This window comes from Rissa tridactyla, chromosome 2 (genome assembly GCF_028500815.1).
Source record: "Rissa tridactyla isolate bRisTri1 chromosome 2, bRisTri1.patW.cur.20221130, whole genome shotgun sequence".
Classification (NCBI taxonomy): domain Eukaryota; kingdom Metazoa; phylum Chordata; class Aves; order Charadriiformes; family Laridae; genus Rissa; species Rissa tridactyla.
In genome coordinates this window covers 40,442,240-40,467,686 of record NC_071467.1, presented here as the reverse complement: position 1 = coordinate 40,467,686, position 25,447 = coordinate 40,442,240, and the positions used below count along the sequence as shown (strand labels likewise).

General features: G+C 42.4%; 1 protein-coding gene across 1 annotated transcript in view; it reads left to right on the top strand.

The window, feature by feature from the left end:
• CLVS1 (clavesin 1) overlaps positions 1 to 25,447 on the top strand; it is a 93,213-nt gene that overhangs the window by 50,023 nt on the left and 17,743 nt on the right. The gene's annotated exons all lie outside the window — the stretch shown is intronic.

Genomic DNA, 25,447 nt, shown 5'->3' with positions numbered 1-25,447 from the left:
GGGAGCTAAATAAGAGAGATGTGAAGGAAGTAATACTGCCTCAGATGTGATGTGGCACATCCACGCTGCAACAAGTGGATTTGTTAATATGTGTCATGTGTAGTCAAGAGATGCACTCTGGTGAGGTGGTGTAGGCATGACTTTGGTTACCTTTAGACTTGTTGACTCATTTCCTTCCCTTTCACAAGTCAATTCTTTTTTTCTAAATATCAAGTATATGGTACTCTCCTGGGCATGTGTTGTCCTTTTCCTAGTGAGATTTGAGAAAAACTCCCTTGTTGAGCTGTCTTTGAGAATGCTGAGTAAGAAAATATGCATTCTCAAATAGTTCATTTAACCAGTACCTGTTAGATTTTTCTCAGGCTTTTTAGATCTTTGTGTCTTATGTGAAATACAGACTGTAAAATTATTATGAATGCATTAAGTCTTCCAGGCAAAATAGTTTTTCAGGCAAAATAGTTTTTAAAGTAAAACAGCCTTGACAAGGAAAAGGAAGATGGTTAGATATGTATTCATTATACCAGAAATCGAACTCAACAGGGGATGGTACAATTTTCAAGTGATAATAGCCAGCTCAATTAGTTCAAAGTCTTATGGTAATAGTGTTAACAAAAGCAAAATTTTATCCCATTTCTGCACATGTCTGGGCAGGTGATTCTGGTATCAACAGAGAATGATGGACTTTTAAGAGCAGGTTTGCATTTATTTCCAATCAGGGTTATTTGCCAATGGGATTAGGAGATTGCTCAAGTCAATCCAATGAAGCAACTCTAAAATAACTGTTCAGAAATTTAAACCAATTTAAGAATGCCAGTTCATTTCAAAGTTAGTCTGTCCAGGTAACACAGCAAAGCTTTGCTGCTTCCACACACAGGACTACTGTATATTAAAACAAAAGTGGGACCATTCAACCAGGAACAATTCCAATTTCAGACCAATCAATGCTATAACCCTCTCAGAGAAAATGTTTAGGAATAAAAATCTTCTGACAATTTCTTCTCTGACGTCCCAGTTCCCTGGGTCCTGATGCCTCCCTCTCCCCTTGGGTGACTATGTTCCTATCACGTGAGCAAAACGAAACTGCCTTTATTACATTTCTGAATGAGAAGGGGATGTGGCATTTAGTTATGTAAAGTCCATGCTTCCGGCTGTAGAACAAATACAAGGATGGGTCATGTAGTCTTCTGAAATCTCTGTAGAGGCTACATGTCACGATATATCTTTTTCTTCCAAAAATTTGGAACCCACGTGATAATGTATTCTCCAGCAGAAGCTAATTTCTTGAGATAGATGCAACAATCGAGTGTTGAGTATTCCCCAGCCTGACAGTCTTCTCAGATTTCATAGTGGTCTCTCTCTGCCTGCATGTATGGCATAAAGATAGTTTTATATTTTTTATTTAGGTGGGAGGATCTGGCTCCACTTCTTGGCCAAGAAAATACAGTTTCCAGTAGTGGTTTACAAATGGGCTTGAGGGACTTTAGCCTTGTCCTGTTAGAGGGTGGGAAATAATTTGGAAAGATTCTTTATTTCAACCCCCAGAGCCAAAAGATTTCAGCCAATCGCTGACACCTAACCCTGTCCCTGCTCTCACAGTCACACCCAGGCTGCATTTTCACTTGTTTTCAAGTTGGTCTTCAAACAAGAGAAGAGTTTTCTATTCATTTTCTATTCCATCTCACTTTGTATGGACCACCTCTTGCTTAACACTTTATCTTACAACACTGAAAACAAAAGGAGGCATAGGATTGCTTTCCAATTTCAGAGGTGTTCAGTTAGGCATGTCCGTTTAGCACCAGGAATTCACAGCCTGCAGCTCCTCTGTGTCCAACAGCAGGAACAGCGCTTAGGCTTTGACATGCGTTCAAGTCATATGCCTGAACTGTGCTAAGGGTTTCTGGTTTCTGGCCAGACTGTGAATATATATCAGCTACACAGGTGTGAATAACAGCCGCATTTTCAGTATCGTTACTAAATTGAGAGAGCTTATCACAGAATACCGGAATAGACGAACCGCAGGTCCAATCTGAGTCCCTCTGTGCTATTGTGGAAAAGATGATCTGGAAATTGAATGATAATTTTATGCATTACATAGCACCTATTTCATGCAAAATATATGCTCATGAGTTTAATTCTTAACGTTATTCTATACAGTGTCTCATTAAAATTCATCCTTAAGGTGCCAATAAGATGCCTGCAACATTTTAATATGGGAGACATCTACATAATGCAGCAAAATCACACAACTGACAGGATGACGCACACCCCCTCCTGGTATACCTGCTTTTTCCTCTTTACTTTAATGACAATTCAACACAATCCAGCAAATGCTCCACTGACTGAAAAGACGTGTAGATCATTAGACCACCTTATCCAGACTGTTTTAATAAGATCTTGCCATAAATACTTTAAATGCTCAAAAAACTTAGAAAATTAACTTGAATTCTGACATTGATTTGTGAAACACTGAAGACATCTCACCTGTCTCACCCAAACTGCATGATGAGGAGTGTTATTGGGCATTCATGAGCTCATAGGCTGAAAATGTTAATGACGTTGAATAAGTTCTTTATTCAATGTGGCCATGAACCATACTGAATGCCTCATTACCCACCTAATGACTAGAGACAAAAAAATTGATTTTCTAAGTCGTTGTCCCAGTATTAAAGTTGGAAAAGTAATTGTTGTGGGTCAAACCCAAACAGAAAACAGACAGTTCATTCTTTGATTTGGAATAAGGCTTTGTGTCATTTTGAAATGTCTCTTTCTCCCTTTTCATATCACATTGAAGCTACACATAAAAAAGAAATCAGAGTTCAAAATAAAAGTCAGAAATACTTCGGTTTGTGCATTTGCTTGGTTTTTTTCCCTCATTCTTTTTTGGCAGATGCTTCACCAGATAAACACCAGTAATTTCAGTTAGTCTTTTGTTTCTTCAGTGAATAAATTGCATTCTTAAGAAATTCTGGCCACATGGGCCTTGTCTCTACGGTTGAGGCAGAGAGATGCTGTGACAATCCCACTTGCTAGTGCTAGCCTGAAAATTGGGTGACCACTCTGGTGAGAAGCACTTGAGCTAAGAAGCCCTCTTGAGATGCAAGTATATACATTACTTTGGACGTCTATATAGAATCATAGAATGGTTTGGGTTGAAAAGGACCTTAATGATCATCTAGTTCCAACCCCCCTGCCATGGGCAGGGACACCTCCCACTAGACCAGGCTGCTCAAAGCCCCAGCCAGCCTGGCCTTGAACACTTCCAGGGATGGCGCATCCACAACTTCCCTGGGCAACCTGTTCCAGTGCCTCACCACCCTCACAGTAAAAATTTCTTCCTAATACTTAATCTAAATCTCCCCTCTTTCAGTTTAAAACCGCTACCCCTCTACCTATCACTCCACTCCCTGATAAAGAGTCTGTCGCCATCTCTCCTGTAGGCCCTCTTTAGGCACTGGAAGGCTGCAGTCAGGTCTCCTCGGAGCCTTCTCTTCTTCAGGCTGAACAACCCCAACTGTCTCAGCCTGTCTTCACAGCAGAGGTGCTCCAGCCCTCTGATCATCTTTGTGGCCCTCCGCTGGACCTGTTCCAATATGTCCACATCCTTCCTGTGTTGAGGACTCCAAAGCTGGACACAGTACTCCAGGTGGGGTCTCACCAAGCAAAGTAGAGGGGCAGAACCCCCTCCCTCAACCTGCTGGCCACACTTCTTTTGATACAGCCCAGGATACAATTGGCTTTCCGAGCTGCGAGCGCACAGTGCTGGCTCATGTTGAGCTTCTCATCCACCAACACTCCCAAGTCCTTCTCCTCAGGGCTGCTCTCAATCCATTCTCTGCCCAGCCTGTATTTGTGCTTGGGATTGCCTTGACCCAGGTGCAGCACCTTGCATACCTATATATATATATACACGCACACACATACATATACATATACACATAGACACATATATATGTATATGTACGTATACACTATATATATATATATTTTGGACGTGTACACTAACATGTGAGTGTAGCTGTGCAGCTTTCCTGAACAACTGCTGACTCAGATGGAAAATGCTTGATGTTGCCAGAAATTGTCCTCTAACAAAAATACTTATTTTGTTGTGATCCAGCTGTTACTACCTGAAACAAATTGGTACCGAATTCTGTCACCTTGCAGTGTTAAAAACTGGATAGCACTGGATGGAAGAGTGGACATCCTTCACTGAGGGATGCAGTGTCTCAATTTGGTCATGTAGCCAGCAAGCTCATTTCTTGTTTACCTATCTAAACAATTAAATGATCATGTAAGAATGGTTAAGTGTTTATAAAGGGCTTCCTGTGGTTTCCCAGTCTGGAGCTTGTTTACTTGGCAGAACAGATGGTGTTCCCAGGGACAGGGGAGAGGAGTATTTAAGTGCTCCCTGTGGGCCAGGCAACAGAGAAAGAGAAATCCCGGGGCAGGGGTTTGGCCTATGGTGAGGATATTCACATCTGGATTTTAAGGGAAGGCTATGCAGAGGTCTGTATGCCCTACGCAAGCAGAGGAGACTATTCTTCTTTGCTGCTTTTAACTTTTTTAAATTTTTGTTTTGGTTTGGTTTTTTTTGCCAGGGACTTTTACAAGCACTGCAACCCTCCAGTATTCTGGATAGCTGCAGTGAATTACTTCCACTAAGAGGCTGAATTACACTTTATGGATTTCGTGGGTTGTTGTTTTTTTCCTAAAACCAAAGGACTTTATGGAAGAGACATTCTGCTTTACAACAGATTTTTTTTTAATGACTGCTTGTTTCTATCTTCACCTGTTTTGGTACCGCACAGAAAATACGTTGAGTGGCTGTAAACACACAGTGTTTATGAGTCTGACACTGTGGAGTTTTTAGAAAATACACTTTATTGCATTCCCAGGAGTAAAGACAGCTACAAAAATAAAAAGCACTGGAATAAAGGAGGTTTTATACATTCTAGAATATACTGTAGTCCTCGTGACCTCTTCACAGTCAGCATTTTACTCCTAGCAACTAGACAGTTTAGTATAACAAATTGTAAGGGATTCTTAAATATGTCATCTTTTGGTGAACTGAGATAGCTTTAATACCCTTTTTACGCCTTTTACTTTACACTGAGTCCTACTAAATACTTGGCAATATCAGGACATCCAGAAGTACTGCTGCATAATGTCACTGAATGGCAAGTGCTGAGCTCTCAAATGGCAAGTGCTTCTGGGCGAGGTGCTGTTTTCTCTTCCCTTGAAAACTGTTTCCTTACAGTCATCACCTTTTATTCCACCCTTTTCACCTTAGAAAGCCCATATGCCTCAGGCTTGGAGGTGAAGCTAAAAAGGAAATGTCAACCTAATGAAAAACAAGCAAGTGTTTTGTGAGTTTGTACTTGGAAGTGTTCGACACCAGAGTGCTCAGCCAGGTCAGGTTCTCACGTAGTCCAAGGACATCTGCTACTGTATGGGTCCTGAGGTCATCATCACACTGCGAAATATTCTCAGCTGCTCTCAGCTCCAACGATGACTCGCAAAGTTATCTATTATATAAAGCAATGTAACCAACTTGATCATAATGATTCTGGGGTGGGGTTTTTTGACAAGTTTTTATACCTTGTTGCTTAAGTACTGGATGGAAGAGCAGAGCTCTCACAGGATTCCCTAGTATCCCAGGAGCACACGTAAAACTTTCCTGGCTAGCACTGAAATGTTCCTGGAGCACATAGGACAGCACCTGATCTCAGACATGGAGGAGGAGCAGCTGGAAGGACATTGTACTGCAGCACTTGGGATCCTGATTCGTGCTCTCAGGACAGTAGTAGGCTTCACCCCTCCCACAGAAATTCTTTCTGTTATCTTTTCCAGTGGAAAATTCTGTAAGACCCAGAGAGTCCCAGAAGAGCCTTTCAGTGAAGCAAGTAATGAGCTACTGGCTGTGGGAACAATGAAATAAGCTGAAGAGACAAAACCACAGAAACAGAAGTCATGATGATATCGCCTTCTCATTCCAAACCCTGACTTCCAGGGACAGCGTTGCAGCTGGCAGGCTCCCTCCTGCTTTAGTGAGGAATGTTTTGATAGGAGAAAGCTAAACCTTCCAGTCTATTCCCAGGCAGGCAAGCTGGACTCCTATGGTACCAATAGTCTTCAAAATTCCCATCACTTTAGTACAATCTTTTTTTTTTTTCATCTGTAGATTGATAGGATGGAGAATCACGAATGAATTGTCATTAGAGAAGAGCTGTCTCTGGAGACAGAAAAATCTTTCAGGAAAAGAGCAAATATAGGAAGCTGTTAACTGGAGACTTTTATTCTGTTTTTATACTCCTTCCTGGCTGTCCATCTTTGACCGCTGCCAGAGGCAGAATATTGGGCTATCTGGATCTGGCTCAGTAAGGACCTTCTTATGCTGTTTGACAGGATTTTTCAAAAATGGTATTTGAGCAAGGAAGTGTTGAGTTCCTGAATATTTTTCCGGCTGTTAATAACCGTGGGGCAAAGAAAAGGCAATTAAAGATCACACTGGTGTCAGCAGCCAGCCATTAGCACAAGCAAGCAAGGCCAATGGATGGAAGAGAAGGAAGAGATCCAGTCCTAGGACTTGGTGAATTTCCTGCTTTTGCATTTCCTGCTTTCCCTGATAACAAAAATACCAGGGAACATTCATGTGCCAAGCCTAAGGGTGCCAGGTCAGATGTGGAGGCCCACCTTAGAGTGTTGCCAGAGCAGTATGTTGTTTGAAGAATATCTTTCTTCTTTGAAGAACAAAGGAGGGAATATGAGAGGAGAAGAAGCTGGCAGACAGCCTTAGAGAGGAAGATGCCCTGAGAAGTCTTCCAAAACACGGCCTCACATGAGACCACTGAGTGCAATGGAGAGGGGCTGAGATTGCAAAGATGGCAAGGTAGAGTTTTCAATGTACAGAGTTATTCAATGAAAAGCAAAGGCTGAGCAGATTCTCATGCAAATGTCCAAGCTGTCAAGCCACCATAAGACTCACCTGTCAGGCATGTTCGATGCCCTTTCATATCGTCTGATGAATTTTCCCCCCGGTGGTCTCACATCAAGACGAACTGCCAACTCTTCTTTGTGGTCTTCTACCAATAAATGCAGACCTTCAAGGTAACACACAATCAGCATTCAGTATTACGTCCATTTAAATGTCAGATTATTTCATCATCCCAAACCCATGACAGTGAAGGCAGCTTTAAAATACACTGCCATGATATTGCAGTTGTTTCCTCGAAGTTCAATACCACAAAGTATGAAAAGAAACATCAGGTTCCTTAAGGATGTGTGTGTGAAGCTCTTGCAGACACAGCCACTGCAATATGTTTAAAAGACAAAGTAATATCTGCCGTCTCTCCACCCCCTGGCTCACCATTGCAAACCCATCTACTTGCTTGCTGAATATGTCGGCATGTCTGGAGTCAAGGCATGCGATGCTGCATGGCACAGAAAAAATGCACGGCTGAAATCTTCCCTCTTGCTATGCTGCCAGTTCCACCAAACCCTCACCTGGGCTGTATTACGTATTACAACGTACACATATGTGATACGAGGCTGATGCAGAGCTTAGTGTGGAAAATCAGGGGGAAATTAGAATTAGAAGGAAAAGTTCCTAATTCTCCTCAGTGGAGTCAGACCCTTGAGGCCAGAGTCATTCAGAAGTCTGTCACTTTGAGAATTCTGTAACCTGAAGCCATTGGAGCTGGGTCTGTACTTTGGAGCTACAGTTTCCACTGACAGTGAAATCTGCCATAAAACCAAGAAACTCATCAGGCAGAAAAAAAAACAGTACACAGAAAATTTCACTGCTTCAGGCACTGACAAGTGTTATACTGAGGTCGTCTTCTAAACAGAGAAAACATTGTCCATACCTTCTCTATGTAAAATGCACAAGTGTTAGATTTTAACCTTTTCTTCAGTGATCTGGCTCCTAAAAAACTTAAACTCATGAAAAGATATTTTCTAAACAAGTTAGAGAATAAATATATGATGGAATAGATATAAATTAATAAGACTTTACATGTTTACTGGATTTTATTTGGAGGAGGTGAAAAATAACATTGTACCTGTTTTTAACCTACCACAATTCTGTGGAGATCAGTTCAAGAAACTCAAAGCTCATGAGCGTACACTCAGAGGAGTACCAGAGATGGGCACACAGTAGTGCCCAGCCCTCATGTTCTACTTTTCTGCAGCTGTGGACCAGAAATACTTTTTGATGTCTCAGGGCAAATACGCCAAGTTCACCTAAGCCATCCTGGAATTTTTGATTTGTAATGCTGTAGGGACCTTCACAAGGCCAAGTACCACGAGGGATGCTAACCAGCAGCTTCAAAGAGGTTATTTGCAATGATGGGACAATCACCTCTCTACTTTTTCAGAATTGCACCCCGCAATTCATGTTCTGAGTTTCACTTCACAGTAAATTTTCCCGTATCTCAGCAGAGGCAAGGCTTTTCAGGTTTTCTCTATGTCTTTAGAATTAGACAGAATTGCTGCGTGCAGGCAGGTGCCGTTTTCTTCAGCTTCCAACAGGCACTGCTAGCTTCATGTTTTGCTAGGACGATCAGATATTTCTTTGGTATGTACTATTTATTTTAGAATACTTTATAAAGCAGCAGGGAGCATTGAAGTTTTTGACCTGTGGCTCTAAAAACACATGAGAAGTCAATCAAAATGAAAGACAAAAACGCACACTGAAATCTATTGTCCAGGGTTTTCTTCAACAAACTTAGATGCGAAAGATGAAGGAAACACAACAATGGGGGAAAAAAAAGGCACAAAAAAGGCACTTCAAGAACAATAGCCATCTGAATCTGAAAATTACAACAAGCCTTGCAGCATAACAGAACCAAATATTCTTTGGCTCCCCTTAGACAGGGAGCTCCTTGGAGTAGGAAAAGGCAGCAGAAGGCAAAGCAATGAAACAGTAGTGTCCCACTAACCTGCACCTCTGCCTCCAGCATGTCCACGTCACACTGGCAGCTCAAAGAGGCCAGAAGAGGCCAGAGGGAAAGTCAGAAAGACACTGTAGGACTGTGCAACGCCCACGTGTATGAATCCATGAGCACAGGACAGGTCCAGCCACACAGGGTGGAGGTGGTCCTATGAACTTAGCCTACAGGGGTCCATAACGGGATGTGTCCTGGAGAGGGGTCAGACCTGCCACGGGGAGCTGAGTCCTGCACCCCTGCTGCAAACTCCAGGGTTGTGCGTATCCCTGGCTGCCACTGGTATTAAACATGGCTGATACTCTTATAGCGAGTGCTTTAAACTCTCTTGTGGAGTATCTGATTCCAGAATATTTTAACTGCAGTTGTGCTTTATTGTTACTGCAATTGCTGGAACTGCTGACTTTACACTTTTGTAGGATGCTTGATTATTTGTCTCGCATATCTTTTTTTTTAGAAGAATGGACAGGTTAAACTATACAAACAACATCAAAATGTTCTCTAAAGAATGGAGAAATAGGATTAAAAATGAAACCCTGTTTACTAAAATAAGAGAAACCCTGCCGAGCTATGATGTGACTGGATGACTAAGCCAGCTACCCTTCCTTTAAGTGTGCTCTTCCCATGAGCAGATGGTTTACTATTATGACCAGGGGATCTGAAGCCAGAGAAATTATCCAGTTGTGAGAATGCCATTGGGGAGAACAAATTTCCTACTTTCTTCTTCCTCCTTCTTGTCTTCTCTTCCTTACTGCTGCTTCCTACCAATCTGGTCTCTGTAAGCAGCGTGGGAGATGTCATTGTATTGCCTGCAAGGGAGAAGAGGCTGTTGCTGCCACTTTTAAAGGAGATACAAAGAAAGTGCTGTTTCACATTTCTGCTCCAAGTAGTGAGCACAGCAACAGGGGCCAGGTAACACACTGACCATGGCTAGATTGGTGGAAGAGGGGAAGGGATCAGTACTCATTTATCACCAAGTGGCTATTTTAAGGTCCTTCTGCAAGTTCTTTATTTTCCCACAACTTCCCTTCCTAGGCACACCATTACTGATTTTTAATGCAATTCAAAATCTCAAAGCCCATCAGTTACCAGTGCTCAATTAACTCCTGAGGTGCGCCGTACTGTCACATGGACCCTTCGATCTTGGCTGTAACATCCATGCTGCCATTTCTGCCGTGGCCAGGTCCTTCAGTTCCTGCTGTCGCGTGTCCTGGGGCTCAGCTGCCTCAGCTGAGAAAACCTACTCCACCTGCTTCTCCTCTGCTCATGTCCACCTGGTGCAGTAGTGTCGCTTGCATCTGGGATGACTCCACTGCACATTGGCATGACTGCTTCCCACCTTTATCACTGCTAGCATCATTTCACAAACCATACTGGACTTGCTGCTTCGCCCTATCTGTCTCAAGACACCTGTCAGGCCAAAGTGACTCTGCTGGCTGACAAGCACAGGCATCTTGTCTTCAGAGTTCCTGTGACCTCCAATGCATCAGCGGTGCCACAGTAATTGCACAATGTTAAACACAGACCTGGTTGTGACCTACCCCTCCTACGTGTATCTTCTCAATAGCCCTCTCAAGCTGCTGATGCAGGCAGCCTGATTAGGTGCAAATTTCCTTATGGCTCCCCCATCTGAGGGGTCTGCGGGGGGAGACATTCCCATGAGGTTGTCTAGAATATATCTGTACACTTTACGTCTTTATTTGTTTATTTTATGTCAGAATTTGTTGTGTTTTCTGAGTCGCTTGAAGCTTCAAGACAGGATTTTTTACACTTTTCCCCCATATCTAACATAATTTATGCGTAATGTAGTACTGTTTACACTGTTAAATGTGTTGTATTTCCAAGCAAAAAACTTCTGGTGCCAAGTGCAACCCAATGGCATTCAAAGAAAATGATTTCCTAAAGAGATAATGATCGTGCACAAATGGATGACCCAGTTTCATAAGGTCACCTCCCAGAGTGTTACTGCCCTTTCAGTTTCTCATTAAAGACATTGCAATAGATGCCGGTTTTGGGTCATTTGTATGCAAATGAAAGGTTTGCTTGCTTTTTACATGAGCTGGAAAGCACTACCTTCACTCGCTCTTCTTAGTTATATTTTTCTCCCTAGAGCAATAGGCTTCTCTTATTGTTGCCTGAATTATGGCAAGAGGAACTTTCCTGGGTGGATGAGCCATGGATCATTTTGACTCTTTCATCTATATTCCATACTCTCTTGAGAGTTCCTGTATTTCTTGAAAGCATCCTTAGTTTCCTTTCCAGTTGTTGTCAACATTTGTCCGTCCACTGAATGAATTCAATCCCTGAGATCCAGAGGTTAGCATCTTTTTAAATCAACAATAAGCATCCTTTTCCATCTGGTACTATTATAAATTTTAACTTTACAATATTTTTCTTCATCCAAACACTTTCTGACGTGGTTCTATAATGGATTAAAGTTTACCTCTGTAAGACCAGAGTTTCATTGACTTCTACCATCAGTGACTTGTCTTTGCTGATATTGGTGTCCCTGGTGCATGTAAACATCATGGAAAATCAGTCCATGTCCTGTGGACCTTCAGGTGGACAGTCCATTTACCCTCTACTATGCCGTTTTCCGTTACTCCCATGAAGATATCTGCTTGCTTCCTCTACAGGTGTCTGCTGATGCTTGCAAATGCCTGTGTAGTGTTGCCATCCTTTTACAAATGGCAGATATCATCTTGCATGAGTTGTTTGTCCACCCTGAGTTTCTCAGAGTCTTGGTCTCTGTGGACTCCCACACTGACTGCATTGTGCTTTCCTGCCTCAATCTCATTTGCAGAAACGTTGTGGGTTTCTTTTCATGTCTGCAGCATCAAAGCAACACCTAACCTCCTCAAACTTCAGGCAAGTCCTTCATTGCTTTAGAAATGTTAATTGCTTTGCCATGAGTTGATTCTGGGTACTTGAGTAGATGCTGCCTTGAATGATTTTTCCCAGAATCTAACTGGGACATTATCATAAGATTGAAAAACTGTTTCTAACTTTCTAACAATCACAAATATAATTTTATTTTTAGCACCTTCTTTGTAATGTCTGTTTAAAAACATACATCTAACACGTTTCACTTTACCTTGAGAGCAGTGCTCGAATTGCTGTAATAATCTTTTATAATTAGCCTCCTCTGCTTAAGTTAATGGGAAAATATTTTTAACAATCAAGGTGCTTCAGAACTTCTGTGTCAGAAATTAAGCTACTTTTCCAGTGGCACTTCTGGCTTATGGATACAGACTGAAGTAATAGGCAAATAACTCCAATTATTTTCTGTAGTCGGAAACAATTTTGGTGCTAGCAAAGCTTTTAACTTCTCTATTTTTCTGTTTAGGATATTGCCTTGCTGTTTATTCTTGGTAAAACTAGTTGTTCAATGATCACCTTGAGCGAAGAATTTGCTGCGTTCAGTGAGGGATTCCACACTGAGCAGGCTTTCATAACCTGAGCCCCTTCACAACTCGACCAGTTCAAATAGCAGAGCCTATTTAATAGAGTAATCCCTCCCAGACTGTACAACAATGCGGTGGGCCCAAGATTTGTTTCAAACTCAAATTTGAAACAATATAGTGCCTGGAGCAGAGAATTAGGGGGAAAAAAGAAGGAAGTTTGCTAACGATTTGGTCTTAAAATTTTGGAGATTATGTTACTAATAAGCAGCGAACTGACCTTTCCAGCCAGACTTTTCCCTAATAGAAATGAGGAAGCAAGATATTAGGGTAACCTCAGCATTATAAGTGTGATGTCAGTGGCCCTTATCTTGAATTTTTGTGGGAAGATGTACAGTACAGGTACACTACTGCATATATATGACAAAAGTGTGTCATTGCCAGAAGAAAAGGAGGAAAAAAAAGAATCCCCAGTCAAGCATCTGCAATGTGTTCAGCAGTACTATTAACTTCTCACTAATGCTTGCAGACAAATGTTGGCTGTGGTTGCGATCTCCTAATGTTTTCCAAATTGATGGATTTCCAGCTGAAATTGTTTATTTCCTACCAGAAACAACCTAGCACTACTGGAAAGCTGTCCAGTGAACAGCGTAAATGAATACTCCTTTTTTCCTAAGCTTTGATACTTTTCTGTGCCAGTTATAGCTTTCAATAATGGAGAGGTTTTAATTAAGTTGATGGACATAAGTGGGATTAATATGCATTGAGGCATGTGTGAAATACTGTAGCAGTTAATAGGGAATGCAGCTTTTCTGATGACTTCTGTTCACCCAGCACATTCCTGATAACAAGGAAATCCTTCATTCTTGGAACAACTGTTCAATGTAGGGAGTTACTGATATAGATTTTCCTCTGGTCTGAAAGGATTATTTTCTTTTGTTTATTGCTGTCATTTGTGCTCATAATATGGGTTTTGTGGTAGAGCATATCTTAAATAAGCCTTATGTTCTTGCCCATTAGTCTATAATATATTACGTGGCATATTTTAAAGATGATAAAATCTTCAAGCTTTAAATGCAAACTGCAACCTGAAGCCCTAAGTAACCAGAGATCAGTCAGTCATAAGTGTGGAACGTGACTAAGTAAATTACAGAGCAGTAACAGCCTGACAACTTTAGATGCATATATAAAATACCACAGGATCAGTTAGATCCAGCTTTGAGTTTAGATCAGGTCATTCGGGGTCTTGTTCTGCTGAGACATGAACATCCTCACGGGTGGAGTTTCCGCAGCCTCTCCAGGAAACCTCTTCCTGTGTTTCAGTGCCCACCGTGAAACTTTTTCCTGGTACATGGGTTTGCTTTCCACTGCAACTGCAACTCATGTAGATTACCTTGTCTTTTCTTCCTGAGAAAAGTCTGGCTGCCATCTCCGTAGTGCCTGACCTATCCTACCTATCCTGCCGCATGGGGTTATTCTAAGACAAAACACTTTGCATTTGTTGATGTGGTTCCCAGCTACTCATCTCCCCAGCCTGTCAGGAATCCCCCTGAATAGGGACTTTATGCCTTAACCCCCAGCCCATCAGCTGTACTCCACAGCCTGGTACCATCAGCAAAGCTTCTGAGGGTTAGTTACTCCCTACCATCACCCACGGCATTTATAAAGACATTAAGCTGTACCGGCTCCAGTAGCAACCCCAGAGAAAAAGCATTAGCAAATGACCATGAGGCAGGTTTTGTACCTATGATCTCAACACTTGAATCCCAGCAATCTGATCAATTTTTCACCCACACTGTATTCCATCTCTCCAAATAAAATCCCCCCAGATTGCTAGAGGGACATTATGGGCCACCATGCCTAATGCCTTGCTAAACTCAAGGTAAATGACACCCACTGATTTGCAAATGCTGATGCTCAAGCGGGAAGCAGTAATGAAATGCTTGGAGTTTTAACGAGGAGGATAGGCTGCTGCATGCCTTCGGGGGGAAAGAGTTCTCGAAGGGAAGCCTTCAAAGCAGAAGGTACAGAGTGGCTGCCCTGTGTCTACCCAGCAAATTTAATGACCTCCGGGGATATGATACAGCATGCTTCAAGCCTCTGGGTGGGAAAAGCCTAATTCATTTAAGACTTTGTGTAACAGTGCTTAATGTATGACTTTAATCCAATATGAGAAGGAAGAGGAAGAGAAAAATTTGTATGGCTTTTTAATCTGGGGTGGGCGAGAAATGGGGTCACGCTTTCCTGCTAGCTGTAGTTTTACCAAAATTAAGAGAAGTCTTTTTTTTTTTTTTTTCCCCCTGCTCTTGGCCTTAGAAAAAATAATCAGAATGAATTTTTAAGAGCAGAACAGGAGAATGGAGGAATCATTAGCTTGCAAACAGACACTGTGAAAACACAATTAAGAATAACCTTTTTGGAGTAGGCAGTGCAAACACTACTCAGGCAGTAAACTTAATGGGTAACCCACAGCCCCTTCTTGTTCAAGGGCTGTAGTGGGAGCAGGCAATAACATGAAGAGGTCAAAGGACCAAAACAGCGTCCTGGAATTATCCCCTCAGTCTGATAGCCGTGCTTGGCTGATGATAATGAAAAGGCTGGGAAACTGCACTGATTAGTGCCCTGCTTTCCTTGCACCTGTACAGGCAGCAGATAACATTTTCCTACCACTATCCTTTAAAGTTGTTTTGAAGTCTTAGTTAAGGTTGCAGTAAAGCAAGGTAGTGAGAAATAAGAAGCGTGAACTGAAGGGAAGTTGTGTTGTGGAAATGGGAGAGCTGTTGCAGAGATTATAAACTTGTATTTTGTATAACAAAGAGTACAAAGTTTATGCAGCATTTAACGCTGTCAGACTGATAAAAGCCCTGGATTCTGAGTGATTATGTGATGAGCAGCACTGGCTGTCACCTAGCATTGATTTAGGTGGTGAACACAGTACAAAAAGAACGCTAAAATGGCAAAGCAGTCAGGCACTCTAGAAAAGGGGAAATCCCAGTATCAAAGTACAGCTTCGGGGGCCCTGACTCCACCTGTGTTTTACGATACCTCTAGGAGCAACCACCGCAGGGAGAGCTCTGCCTCCCACCCGGGGTCAGGGCTGCAGCCGCTCTGTGGGGAGAACGTAGCTAATGAACTCCAAGGATTTTGACTGATCATAGCTTTTAAGGCAAGAGAGTATCACTATGACTAGTCCAGCTCATGAAACCTCTCAACCTCCAAACTTCCTTGAATGCATTCTGGCATATGCACACAGGGAGCTGCAAATTCTCACTGTGCCAGTAAAACCACGTGCACTAGGAAAACCTTATAAGAAAGGTTGGGTCCATGCCCCAAAGGCTATGAGCTTCAAATCTCCACCCTGCAGTAGTCATAGAAAAATTTTTGAAGTGCACAAAACAGTATTTCACCACCAAGCCAGCTGAGAATCCCTCAAATCACTTCCTCACCCTCCAGCCCCCAGAACTGTCCCCATAAAAATATTTATCTAGCTCCCTGTTGAAGCATTTGAGCCCAAACCGTAAAATCCTGACAAAGTTATAACAAAATGCAAATGGAGCATCAGACAGTCTTAGCTATTGGTGGTGCTATTAGCAATGCCTACTTTTATGACCATGGGGGAAAAATGTCAGTGTGTTCTCCATACCGCACAGCACAAGGCTCTTCCCTGCAAACTGGTCTTCGTAACTTGCTTCTTAAATGCAGGGCGTAGAAAATGTCATGCAACTTAAAATGCTGTCTGCCACTTTAAAAAGAGCTTTCCTTAAAATGTTTCCCACAAAGTATCTTTACATCTTTTCACATGTATCTTTAGTATTACTCACTTTTTTTTTTGTTCTCAAAACTTATTTCAATGACATTCAATTTTGGTAATGATTCAATTATGAAAGCACTGCTCTGTTATTACAAAAAAAAAAAGAAAGGCAGACAGACATTACAAAAGGGCAGACACAAAGAAATTATATTTTATTGCAGAGCCAACACGTTGGTCTGCTCCTGTCAACTCAGCCCTGCCACTATGTGGGACTTGGTGCGACACAAATACATGAAACAAGTTTCCCATCAGTGTGGAGGAATAAGGAAGATAAGCAAGCTAACTAAGATATTGGAATAAGGAGACAGAGACTGAATCATGCAAATAACAAAAGATTATTTTTTTTCCCTAAGCTTCTATTGCTTTGAAGAATAAGAGGTTGTAGATGAAGCAGAGGTGCTGCTGCTGTCAGGTGTTGACCTAATGCAGTGCGGGTTGCCTCGTATTGACCCCCTGCCCCGAGCTGGGGTTCCACCATTCCACAGGCATTTAGCATTTTGGCTCCCTTTAAAGCAAAGTAGGTCACGGGGTTTTCTCACCCACCCTCACACCACACACTCCCCAAACGCCCACCCACACACATCCACACACACCCCCTCCTGTGGAAAGAGAAGAAAGCATTGAAAAAACCATCTTCACTAGGGGGACGCTCATCAGGGTACGTTCATCGAGGATGACAGAGACCATAGAAATTGTTTAAAAAAGGGTTTGTATGTGAAGGGAAATCTTCTATTTTAAAACGAGGTTCTAATCTCAAATAAATTAGGGTAAAAACTGAAATTCTTAGTGAAATAAGATTGGAATCTTGCTTCTCTTTAGTAGATAACCCTGAGATAATGGGCGCTAGAAGGCTAAGATACCTTCAAGGACTTGTATGGAGAAGTCAACACAAAGGATTTTCTTAACTTCTTGCTAGATGCAGAGATATTTACTGGAAAAGGAATAATCTCTGTCAAATAGTCTGTTTTCAGTCAACAAATGCCAATAAAAAGAATTGCTTGATCATTTTTTTTCTGACCTAGGTTGAAAAAAACATTTTTCTTTCTAGGTTATAATCTCAATAATACTTTATAATCTCCTTTACATGCCGCCCTGTGTATGAATGCACATGCAAAAGCTTTAAGCTGATTCCAGGCTTTGTTCAAGCCAAGCTAGAGCAGACTTCTGTTCAGCACCAAATAGGTTGCCTGGCACTATAAATAACAAAAATCTCCTTTTCTCCATCATCAGCTTTCAATCACAGCACAAGTGTAATACGACTGTATGATTTCTCTGTAGCACCTTGGTGCTTTCATAGGCAAGACAGAAAGCTTTTCTGCAAAGTCAATAGGTCTCCTGAGAAGAAAGGCAAGTGCCACAAGACCTTTTTTAATTGCTTTTCTTTGGCTGACTTTAACTAATGCTGTGGGCATTTGTCCTCGCCGTGACAGTTTGGCCTTCATTGCCCCTTTGCTCAGAACAGGGGCTATTTTGGCAGGGAGTAGACACTTAGATATTGCAAGTGGCGATGTGAAGAAAATAGAGAATAAATGTTTTACGTACATGATGTAGATTCTCAGCATAACAATGCACATCTGAAGAGGCAGACTTTGTATGTGGGTTTTTTTGTTGTTTAAAATCCTAATAGTGCTGGACAAGAAATAAGGTGCTGTACTTTGACCTTTTCAGGACTGGCTTTTTGCATGCACTTTATTCTTTCCTTTCAACAGCCTTTTAAATCCTAGTGGATGTGCCTCAGTGTCAGCTTCTCTGCCCTAACTCCTTCACTCACTGTGCTTTCAACCAGTGTCCCACAGATTTCCTACCCTTCAGGATAGGTGCAAGGCCTGTCTATGGAAATAGAAATAGCCAAGGAGAGAGAGGTTTAAATCAGGTCAGGTAAGAAAAACTGTAGATTTTGGCTACAGTGGTTAATAGTGCTAATTAATTTTCTTTAGAGCTTAACTTTAAAAAATGACTTTCAAAACAATCTTTAAGTTGCTATTGTTCAAAAGTGTGTATTAAAAATAGAACATTCTTCCGATCAAGTTTTCCATGCCAAATGTTTTATCCCCAGTGCTCTCTGTGTGGATCCTTTTCCAGGTCCAAGGAAATTAGGGTGGTCTTTCCTTAAAAAATGTCTTAATGCTGACTTTTACTTTCACTGCTGGATGTGCTCTTCTGCTGGTGGCCGTTTTTCTTCAGAAGGTCCTGCATTAAAATTCGGCTACAGGAAAAAAACCCATTTCTTTATCAGACACCCAAAACTGAGAGCAATTCACACCCACACAACCCACCGACGGCTCGGAGATGAACAGCGTTGCTTTAACTCCCGGTGTCAGAGAAAGGATTGGACATCACTTTTATCAGAAACATAATGTTTGCACGGAGACTTTCTTCTAATGATGATGATTTCAAGTGAGCAACCAAAGCTTGTAGGTCACAGCCAGCCAAGGGCTTGGTACCCCTCAGAGAGCAAAGCATCACCGTGATCCCACACTTCAGCCAGCAGCACCTGCGTTGGTCCAGCAAGCCCCCAGGCCAGGCTTGCATTGTGCCCAGGGCATTTTGCAGTTTCTAATTAAGCCCTTTGATGATCTTCCTGATGCTTTTCCCTTCCCCCCTCCCAACTAATTTTAGACGCTCATGTTCAGTGAGATACAGGAATAGAAGCGACTCAGCTTGCAGTCACCCTCACTTAAGAAAGCTGGATATGAAAGTGTTTCTGAGCTACAGTTACACCAAAAATCAGGACATTGGAGACAATTTTGCCAGAGCTGGATGCAAAGATCATAGCAAGTTCCTAAATTAACTCTGAAAAATAGCCTCTGGCAAATTCATGTCCCTTCCCATGCTGCCACCTGTTCTCGTGACCCAACCTACCCCTCTTTAGCTTACCGTGGGACTTCTACTCTTCCTGCTCCACCAGAAGCTCCCTCACCTGGCCTTGCCTAATTTGACCTAATCTAGAACAAACTGTGGCACCTGAGTCACACACAGGCGTGGGCTACTTCCAAATCAGTGTGTCAGTGCTCTTTGTATTAATATTTTTTAATCACGTTTTGAATTCCTCTCTTCTCTGTGTAGCTCCTCAATGAAGCCCCTGAATGAACCTGCTGTTTCTCTATCAGTATAATTTATTCATCTTTTCTTTCTCTGGAGGGAGCCTCAGTCTGCGCCTTAAGTGTATGAAACCCTTTGAAATCAACAGGGGCACGTGCCAAGCAAAAAAGCAGCACCTGGCTATGGTGTTAATCCAGTGGAGTCACTGCTTCTGGGAAATTTTCTGTTCCTAAATTATTCTGAGCTGGTTCAGCAAGGGGTTTCTTGGAAAAAGGTAGTAAAGAAATCCCCCTTTTGCCCCAAGGTTAGGAGTTATTTTGTTAGACCAGATGATATGACAGCATGATTCTATCAGGACAAATCAAAGTTTACTGAGCAAATCTGTGTTCTATAACCTGATTTATTGGTGCCATCTGCCAACACCCATGAACAGATGCTCTGTAGGACCTCACTAATGTGCAATAATGACTGGGAGAAACCCACTGCAAATGACTGAATTTTAAAAGTTATTGAGGGTAGCGGGAGAGATAACAAACATAATGAAAAATATCCAGGAGAATGCATCCCAGTGTTCATTTTTCAGTTCCATTTCCGTGACAGCAGTACTTCAGAGTGTACTCATCTACATATGTGGGTATGCAGTGTAAAAATAAACCAAGTACTCCTATTTTCCTGTGATTTTGCTCCAGTCCATTGCTACTGTATGCTTCAGAGAAAAGAGACCATTTTGGTGTGAGCAGTTACAGTCACAGCTTACCCCAAATCAATGAGTCCTTTCTGATTGCAAGAATTCTTTTTACGGTCATAATCCAGCAGGTCAACATTGCCATATTGCTACCACTAATGTCTTTTTTTTTTTAATGGTTTTCCCCTACTCTGCAGCTATATCCAAGCCCTGTGTACTCTGAGGGCATGCCAAGGTAGAAGCAAACGAGTTTGCAATTATTGCCACCGGCAACATTAATTTTGCATTCCTGTTTCTTCAAAAACACAGGGGAGCAAAAAGAGATAACTGAAAGATGAACAACTTGTCCGGAGAGAGATGTGAAACGTGACCGGGCTCAGAGCAGGCACCGCAGTGGGCGAGTGGGAGCCGCGCTGGCTACCGCAGCCCCAGGGATGGCTCGGAGAGGTGCGGGAACAGCCCGGTCCCGGGGTCCCTGCGGCCCCCAGCCCTGCCACTGCCTCCCACTGCCTCCTGCCCCCAGGATTTCCCGAACTAGGTATTCTCCTCTTAGGAGCTGCATTAAAATTAGAAGCTGAAGCTGTAGCGACATGGGGAAACACTTCACCTTCTCTCCTAGCACGTACTGTAAGGCAGCCTGCGCTGTCAGCACCAGGGGCGCTACGTGGCGTTCATTCAAATGCTCTCAGGATCGTGGTTTTTTGATAGACACAACCTAGCCAATATCTGACAAAGTTGTAAAATCAGGGGACAACAACTTGCAACCACTGCCACTGTTTCAGAGGCTGAATTTGGATCCAGAGCTGGAGAGCAGAAAGCCTCCTTCCCTTACCACGCCAATCCATTAGAATCACACACTGACGGAAACTCTCTGTGGAGAATCTATCACTGAACTATTAATAAAATTTCCTGAACTATTAATACGGTCTGTGGGAGCTTTAATCCACCGTGGGGACTGATTATGTAAGTGCACAGGCATGAAGATGCTGGTTTTATCCTCAGTTTAAAAGACCTTTAGGTTTAAACAGTATTGTTCATGATTTAAATCTTCCTGAATCTAAGGAAAATTACTTTCTTTCAAAGGGGATTATATTTTGATTTGCAGTAAACTGGCAAGTATGGTCGAGATTAAAGTGCATTTGGATGGCAAGATGTGGGTTTGCTTTTCTGTTTGCAAAGGGTAGAACTTATGAAAGCATTTGAAAAACATTTGTGCCACAAAATTCAGATGTCCTGCAACATAGAAATACGCTGTAATTTAGTTTTTGAGCTCAGTTCGTTGGTCTATGAAGCCAGTTCGTGCAGTTCGAAAAGATTAGCTCTGAGCATCAGGTTGGATTTATTCCTGATTTTGGTATTCCAAAGATTGTTTGGCTTCTCTGACACAGTTTGGTGCTAGGAGATGCTGCAAGATCATCTTGATTTTTAGCCTTCAAGCAGTTCAGAACAACGAAACAGTAAAAGGTTTCTGATGCATACTCAAGCCAAAAGAAATAGATGTCATGAAGACAAGAACAGGCAGAAATAGTGAAAAATTGTCTCTCATTTACCTCATACCTATTGCTCCCAAGCTATTTAGCAGAACATTACGTACCGAGGGTTTTCGGTTCCAGACTCATTTCAATTCAGAAGTTTCCCTGCACAGGAGGTCTGAGTGGAGAAGGGAAACAATCTCTGTAATGTTTTCCTTTGATCTGCAACCTCGGAGACACTTCTCCAATCTGAAATGAAAGATGTATTGAGGCCTGTAAGGATTTTGGGGTGTCTGCGGCAGCTCCACTGTGGCTCTCAAGTGTTTGTTTCTTTCTTTTCTTTGGGGATGATGCAGAGGGGAATAACTGAAAACAGTAAAGAAAAAAAAAAGTAAAGTTAAAAAAAGACAAATCAGGCAAAAGAAAAGTCCCATCTTTGGCACTAGTTTCATTCAATCAAGAGGAACAACTAAAACGCTGTGTATGGACAATTTTGCCTCTAGGTTTGTCCCTTTACAGTTTGGGAAAGGAGATACTGGAGCATGGTTAGATGTGTCCAGCTCTGGAGCCCTCAGCACAAGAAGGACATGGACCTGTTGGAGCAGGTCCAGAGGAGGCCACAAAGATGATCCGAGGGCTGGAGCACCTCTCCTGTGAAGACAGGCTGAGAGAGTTGGGGTTGTCCAGCCTGGAGAAGAGAAGGTTCCCGGGAGATCTTATAGCAGCCTTCCAGTATCTGAAGGGGGCCTACAAGAAAGCTGGGGAGGGGCTATTTGCAAGGGCACATAGTGATAGGATAAGGGGCAATGGTTTTAAACTAGAGGAGGGTAGGTTTAGATTAGACATTAGGAAGAAGTTCTTTACAATGCGGGTGGTGAGACACTGGAACAGGTTGTCCAGAGAGGTGATGGAGGCCCCATCCCTGGAGACATTCTAGGCCAGGCTTGATGAGGCTCTGAGCAACCTGATCTAGTTGAAGATGTTCCTGCTTACTGCAGGGGGGTTGGACTAGATGGCCTTTAAAGGTCCCTTCCAACCCAACACATGATTCTATGATTCTAGATATATTCCTTGTTTTAGTTCACTTCAGGTCCCAATGAAGAAGACTTGGTCTGACTCTGGAGTGAGCTATCTGCCCAAACTGGTAACTGGAATCTTTTCGCTGTTTCTTCTCTGCTATTGCTGGATAGCAAGTTAGCTAGATTAGCACTGGGTTGGATGTATTTGCTCACACTGTGATTTCATCTCTGAGCAACATGTTAATATATCCAGCCTGGTTTTCAGATAAAATGATAATAGTGCCCACAAACACTAGTTTCTGCGTGTTATCTTTTATTTATGCCATTGGAATAAAATGGCATAAACTCAGGATTGGGTATTTTTAACAAGGAATCAGGTTAAGAATAGGCTCCATGATCCCAAGGTCCTTTTCACAGTAGGCTCCAAAAAATGTACCTCATTATAAAATACACCTTCCCAAGGAATCACAAGACATGAGAAATCAAAAGAGAATTCCTAAAAGCAAAAGCTCTCCAGCAGAAAATCAATTTCAGCTACTTTCACCTTGCCCCAGGGAAAGCAACAGAGACACTAAGTGGGGTGTGGGAAAGGTCTCATACATCTTCCTGGAACTGCGCAAGGCAGACCTCCAGACGGGAGCTTTTCTTTCCAAGACAGCTCTGCTCTAATTAGGGACTTCTGCAAAATTGGTATGTTGCAGTTCCAAACAGTGTCTGGATGATTCCCATATCAAATTTCTTTGGTTTAAAAAAAAAAAAAAAAAATTATGTCTTTGTCCTTGTTCTAATTGACAGCCTTACAAATGCAGGTGGACTGAGGGATGAAGGTCAAATTGAGCTTATCGTGCTTAATAGAGTAAGGAACAAAAATTAGCAGAAAGTTACACACAAAAAAAATGTTCTTTGATTGCTGTTTTTTTCCTGGCTGTTATGCTGCCTTTTCAAGGGTCTTTGTGCATTTTCAGGTGTACCTTCAGAATGGAAAGAAAGCAATTGCCTATAAATAAAACTATTATATGAGGGGCTTTCCTGTAACACTTAATCTACTGATGTACCAGACAGAATCTAGTTTATGGACTCAACAATCTATGTTGGGTGGACATAAAATTCATCTTCTATATAGGAAAGTACATCCTTCTCCTTAGTTGATGTTTTCCAGGGGTAATCTGCAAGTTTAAACCTCTGGCTGGTTCCTATAATTCTCAGCATTCAGACCTTTCCGGGTAATGTGGTATCATTAAGGCTGGTCATCATGTTCTAAAATAAACCACATTCCCCCTTGAAAATGAAGTCTGACTGACATTTCTCACTGAAGATTGTGATTAATATCATCCGTGCATTCTAGTGAGAAGACAAAACAATTTTTCATTTTCAGGCCAGTACAAATCTCTATCTTAAAGTTATTCCCCTGCCTCCCATCTCTCATGTCTTTACTGTCTTTCGCTTCAAACTCAGACTGTATCTTCTAGACTGACCTATGCTGCTACGGTACCACCTGGGACAACTGTGGCAGCTTAACCCCAAAGAGCAAAGGAGTCCAGAACTTCTGCCTTAGAGATACAGCTTGTGGGATGGCAGATTTCTTGACAAATATAGAATTTAAAAAAAAAAAAAGGCAAATATGGACCATTCCAATATTTCTTAATACTATTTTTTTTAGAATATTATGTGAAAAGTTTCAAATCTTCAAATTATCATTCCCATGTGGGAAGAAAGCAACTGAATATGTGAATTTTGCATGAGATGGGCATTTTTGGCTCTGGTCTGCTCTAAACCCCATTTTTAGGTAGGGTAGAAAATCACTTTGGGCTTCGCTTCACGCTTCTGTTGTTGGTCAATGTTTTTTCTGGGTGGGCTCAGATTCTCTGCAGCTGTTTCTCAGCACAGCCTGGTTGAAGTCCCTGCAACCTGCAGCACTGCAGCAGTTCATATCAGTCAGAGCTGTGTCCCTAAGCTCTAATGAATATTCCAGCAGCAATGGAAATACAATCGTCTTCATAGTGAATGAACACTGCAACAGAGCGTGTGCCATCCTTAAAAAGCTCAGCTCATAGTTTTCTGGGGTTTGAAATGGGATCACCTGCTATGTTACACTGCTTGGCCTCCTGAGTGCTGGCCTGACCACTCACTCGCTAGTCTTTCACAGAGCACCCAATATTGAGATCTGCAAAGGTTTCAGGTAAACTGAGGTGTAAACTGCTTATACTAATATATAGCAAAAGAAAAAAGTACCACTTCATGCTTGCGGACACTCACAAACATTACCCAAATATGGTTTAAGATGACTGCCACAGAAATCCATGGCCAGTGCTCAAGAACGTAGGGAGTCCTGCCAATCTGACCTGGGTGGTGAGAGGTGGTGGGACGCCTACGTAGTGCTCAATCTGGGAAACAATTAGACCTTGAAGTGGCACAGAAGCTATACCGAGCAGGTGTATAAGGGGATTTTCCATATCATCTCACAAATCCACCCCATACCCTCACCAGCTGTGCTCAATCTCTGGTGTTCTGGAGGAAGGTGAGAGAAAGCCCCAGGATACCTTGCGTTAATTGTGGGGGGAATGAATCTGCCTGAGTCTGGAAGCCAAATCCCTGAAGGAAGAGACCTGATTATGCTCTGTCTTTATGTGGTGAGCTGTAGGGGTTAGGAGCACAGGCAGGACGAGGACGGCTTCATCAGGATCTCCCTTCACGGGGGAGAGACAGGCACCTCTCCTCTCGCTGGAAGCGTATTTGCATGCAGGAGCAGCGGTACTCCCACTATTTCTGCACTGCGAAAGAATCCTAGGCTCTTCCCTGACTGACTGACATTTGTTAGATGACAGTGTAGGTACAAAATACCCACCACAACATACAATAACCTTTAAAGGCATGCCAGCAAACCTCCTCTTTTATTAAGCGTGCCGCGCGGGCTGAGCGGAGTAGGACGCTATTGCAAACACCTCCCCGCTGGGACGCTACCTGCATGCTAATGGCGAGGCTGTTTGTGCACAGCCTGGCAAGCCAGCGCTGGGCTCCGGCAGTTTCCATGGTGCCGTCATGGTGCTGCTCTCCCTACACCTTCACTTATCAGCG